The following is a 5,145-nucleotide window of genomic DNA, read 5'->3' on the forward strand; positions in this document are numbered from 1 at the left end:
CGATGTGCATCGATTTGCTCTAGCGGGCCCAGTAACGTCTCCATTGGAGACTTTGTTGTTACTGTGTTTGGCACATCGAATACGTCACGGGGAGCTTGCCAGGCTCTGCTGTGCAGGCGAGATACTCTCAGTAGCTTGCCGGGCTCTCCGAGAGGGGCGGAGAAATCGAACTCATGTCGGCCATGTTGGCTGCGTGCAAGGCAAACGCCCTACCGCTGTGCTATCGCTCCAGTCCCAAAGTTAAAAGAAGCCTTTTGGCAGCGGTGGGATTCGAACCCACACCCCCAAAGAGACTGGAGCCTTAATCCAGCGCCTTAAACCACTCGGCCACGCTACCAGATAAATTTATTTTATGTTAGACTGTCATCACTGTCATTACTGTCCTCCCGTTGTTCATCAATTTGCTTGAGCGGGCCCAGTAACGTCTCCATTGGAGACTTTGTTGTTACTGTGTTTGGCATATCGAATACATCACGGGTAGCTTGCCAAGCTCTGCCGTGAGAGTGAGATACTCTCGGTAGCTTGTCGGGATCTCCGAGAGGGGCGGAAGAATGGAACTCGGGTCGGCCGCTGTGCTATCGCTCCAGCCCTATGTTAGACTAAAAATAATAAACTACATTTATGTGATTATTTTAAAGAAACTGTGTCATACATCAGAAAGCCAAGAAATATCAAATTCTAATGGACAGGAGTCTTTACTTATCCATTTTATTCAAAGAGCAGAATTTTAGTTTGGAAATGTCATTTTAAAAGATTGAGCAAAAAGCTTTGTCCTCTCTTCCTCTTTGTCATCAGACTGACTAATCATGTTGGCTATCATTGTTCTGTGGTAGGGTGAGAACTGATTTGTTTAATAATATAAAAGAGTATATTATTAACCAAGACATCCTGTACAAGTAAACGTAGCTAGCTTTTAACAAGATCACTTGAATTCCAGTTTCTTTGTTTCTTTAATAGGTGTCTGGAACACTTCGGTGTCTGCAACCAAAGAATTAAAAGGTAAAAGGTAAAGGCCCTCCCGTTGATCGTCGATTTGCTCGAGCGGGCCCAGTAACGTCTCCATTGGAGACTTTGTTGTTACTGTGTCTGGCATATCGAACACTCTCGGTAGCTTGCCGGGCTCTCCGAGAGGGGCGGAGGAATCGAACTCGGGTCGGCCATGTTGGACGCGTGTAAGGCGAGCGCCCTACCCGCTGTGCTCGATAGCACAACCAAAGAATTAATTTCCAGAAAATATGTAATGAAGTAAGGAATAGTTGAGAAGAATTAAATTGGAATATGTGTTTCTATTAAAATGGACACTTGTGGGATCAGAGTGCCTATCTTTTACTGTTTCACAATTCCCTCTTTCCCCAAGATTGTGAATGTATTAATTTAAATTAGTAAAATTGTTGTTATTAATTTAAATATTACATTAATCACAATAAAATTTTATTTGTATCGCTTGTTATTCCATTAATCTTCAATTTACTTGAGCAGGCGCCAGTAACATCTTCATTCATCCCTGTCGCGTGCTAGTGTAGCCCACTGGCATCTGCTGGTTCCAGGAATAGGAAGAGACTCAAACCATTTGTTCAGGGTTTTGACGAAGAAATCTGACCATCTTGTAGGTGGCGGCCATGCATCCTTTTGACGACCTGTGGAATCCAGTCAGTAACTGCTCTAGTCCAGCAGTGTCTCTAAATCGCATTGTGTGTCCAGCCCATCTGATTTTTGACACCTTGCCAAACAAGACAGCATCCCCGATTCTTGATCATCAATGGAGGTCGGAACTCTGGATTCCTTCTCTCACTTGAGTAAAATGTGATATTCCAAGCATAGCTCTTTTGGTTCCTCTGTGAGAGACCTGAATAGCGTTCTCATTCTGTTTTCGTAGGGCCAAGTTCTCTGAGGCATATGTTAGTGCAGGAATAATGGTGGAGTCGAAAATATGAGCCTGAAGCCAGAGGTTATTTGTCCTCTTAACAACTTCTTTGATGCTCTTGAAGATGCTCCACACTGCCCTCTTCCTCCCGCACAGTTCTGGTGCCAAGTCGTTCCTCATGTTGAGTTCTCAACCCAGGTATACATAGCTGCTGCATTCGAAGATGTTCGTTCCGTTGAGAGCAAATGGAATGTCAGGGACTAGTCAATTTTTCTTGAATATTGTCTTGGTGAGATTCATCTGCAGTCCAACCTATCCACACTCACAGTTGTAGTCAGCCAGCATTTGTGCCACCGGGCTAATGTTTGGTGTTGTTAGAATGATGTCATCAGCAAAGTGGAGGTGGTGTAGTTGCCAACTGTCTATCTTCACTCCCATTCTTTCCCATTCAGTCATCACATGACGTTCTCGAGGGTGGCACTGAAGAGTTTCAGTGAAATGGTATCACCCTGCCAAACCCCTCTCTTGACATGGATGATCACTTCTTTGTAGAGTGGTGAGATCCTTGTAGTGAATCTGTAATACAGCTCATGGAGGATCATGATGTACTGAGTTTGAACGCCCTGTTTGGCTAGGGCTTCAATAACCACTTCAGTCTCAACAGAATCAAAGGCCTTCTTTAAATCAATGAACGTTAGACAGAGCAGCATCTTGAACTCTTGAGAAACCTCAATGACCTAGATCACTGTGTGGATATGGTCGATTGTGCTGAATCCTTTTCAGAACCCAGCTTGCTCGCATGGTTGTCCTTCATCTAGTGTTCTGTCTATTCTGTTCAGGATCACTCGAGTGAACAGCTTGTAGACAATGGACAATAGACAGATCGGTAATACTTGCCACTGTCGTGAATGTCTCCCTTCTTATACAACAATATGGCCCTGCTGGTTTTCCATTGGGACAGAACCTTGCATTCAGACAGGTAGCATGTGAAGAGCCGAGCCAGTGTATTGATTAGTACTGACGACAGGTTCTTCAGGTGTTTGGGTCTGACCTTGTCTGGATCAGTTGCTGTATGCTTCTTTATTGACGAAATGGCATGTCGGATTTCAGAAGGGATAACATTGGGGATGACACATCCATCCTGCAGAATTTGGAATGTAGGCAGGTGGAGTACCGAATAGATCTGAGTAGAAGTCATGGATAATCTTCTCCATTGCCGTTCTGGAATATGTGATAGATCCATCAGGATGCCAGGGGGCAGTGATCTTGGTCTTGTAGTTGGTGAAGGACAGGTGGGCGTTTTGAATACTTTTCCTGGCTTCTGCCACATCGGCCAACACTGCTGCTCTCCTCTCTTTGAAGTCTTCCTTTATTGCTTCTCTGCACAGCTTTGTGAGCTCAGACATTAGCTTGTGATTGCCTGAGGCTTGTGCCAAACCACATTGGCGAATGAGCTCTAGAGTTTCTGAAGACAGGTGTCTGTTTGTGGCTTTTCTACTCTTGGCATTCTTTGCACAGTCATGGAGGTGCTGAACCAACCGATGGTATTCCTCGTCAATGTTGTCAATGATGGCATCTTCCCACGTTGCCTCAATAGTGCCAAAGAGCTCCCAGTTGGTGGTCATTCTGGTTGTCTTCTTAAACTTTGCAGTCCTTTCTCCCTAATTTTACAATAAGTTAATAAATTTAATTAATATCATAATTAAATCAAGTTTTTATAATTAATTAATAATTCAAAAATATTTTATTAACAATTATTATTTCTCAGATAATAATATAAGATTTATTATAGTATTATTTTAGTTTAAATATAATATTGTTTTAAAATATTGAAATTGAGTAAAATTGCATGTTTATTGCCAGAATGTAGCAATAGTAGTCTTAAACATGAAAGCATTATTCTCAAGTAACACCATAATTGAACAAAATGTCAGCAAACTGCCAAACATCTGTAGACTAGAACAAACAAACATACATCAGAAAATAAAAGAGTAAAAGTACAAACTTCAGACCCCAAAGGACATCCTTTGAGCAATTTTAAAGGCTGGAGTTGACCAGAAGTTATAGGGAAGCTCTCTTCAAGATGATGAGAGCAGAAGTATTTTGATGTTGATTTTTGGGAAACTTGACTTGGGCCCAACATTTGGACAAAACCACAGGGCATCCGTTTCTTATTAATCTCATATTTGAAATATGAGAGAGCAGCAGTTTCTTTTTTTCATGAGAAATTGACTTTTCAAAAGCCATTCTAGGGCCCTATTCAGAATGCAGGGTTTTATGCATAAATTTTGGTGAAATTCATTTCATTTCATTTCATTTCATCATCCTGTTAATCGTCGATTGCCTCGAGCAGGCCCCAGTAACGTCTCTTTCATCCTAGCCCTGAGATTATATTCAGGGCTCTTTAGGAGAATGAGACCCATCATTGTTACTGGTATTTGGCATATTTGGTAGGCCACGGGGAGTTTGCCAGACTCTGCCCTGTGGGCAGGCTACATTCGACAGCCTGCAAGTTTGTCCAAAGTAGGAATGAGATAATAAGATGTCGCGCGGCCGCATTTGCGGCCGCGCGGTTCCGGGATCTGGATTTTATAGTCTCTGAGTCTTGGCCGCTGATGGGATTACACGGCGCCAGGGGGCCAGGTGGTGGGTGTGACCCCCGCCTACTGGAATTTGGAGGATCTGGGTGGAAGATGCTCGACTCCAATTCGAGTAGGCTTGGAGGTCTCGGCCCCGGAACCCGCGTGGCTTTGTCCCTCTGCCAGTACCTTCAGGTGTGCGGAGAGTGGTCTCAGCATGGTGGTGGCTGGTCCTGGAGGTCTCCGGCTGCCGTAGCCCTGGCCGGGGCGGGGAGGAAAGCTCAACCCGCTCCCCTCCAAGGGACTCCGGGAAGGAACACCGAGGCGCGGGGGCAGAGACTGCACTGCTCTCGTCCGGGATCTGGATTTTATAGTCTCTGAGTCTTGGCCGCTGATGGGATTACACGGCGCCAGGGGGCCAGGTGGTGGGTGTGACCCCCGCCTACTGGAATTTGGAGGATCTGGGTGGAAGATGCTCGACTCCAATTCGAGTAGGCTTGGAGGTCTCGGCCCCGGAACCCGCGTGGCTTTGTCCCTCTGCCAGTACCTTCAGGTGTGCGGAGAGTGGTCTCAGCATGGTGGTGGCTGGTCCTGGAGGTCTCCGGCTGCCGTAGCCCTGGCCGGGGCGGGGAGGAAAGCTCAACCCGCTCCCCTCCAAGGGACTCCGGGAAGGAACACCGAGGCGCGGGGGCAGAGACTGCA

At 45.5% G+C, this 5,145-nt stretch overlaps 1 non-coding gene across 1 annotated transcript; it reads right to left on the reverse strand.

Annotated features, from left to right (window-relative positions):
• Positions 1 to 255: 255 nt before the first annotated feature.
• TRNAL-AAG (transfer RNA leucine (anticodon AAG)) lies at positions 256 to 337 on the reverse strand. The gene has a single exon. It is a non-coding gene; the product is annotated as a tRNA-Leu (tRNA).
• Between the last annotated feature and the right edge of the window lie 4,808 nt (positions 338 to 5,145).

This window comes from Sorex fumeus, unplaced genomic scaffold (assembly GCF_029834395.1).
Source record: "Sorex fumeus unplaced genomic scaffold, SorFum_2.1 ptg000183l, whole genome shotgun sequence".
Classification (NCBI taxonomy): domain Eukaryota; kingdom Metazoa; phylum Chordata; class Mammalia; order Eulipotyphla; family Soricidae; genus Sorex; species Sorex fumeus.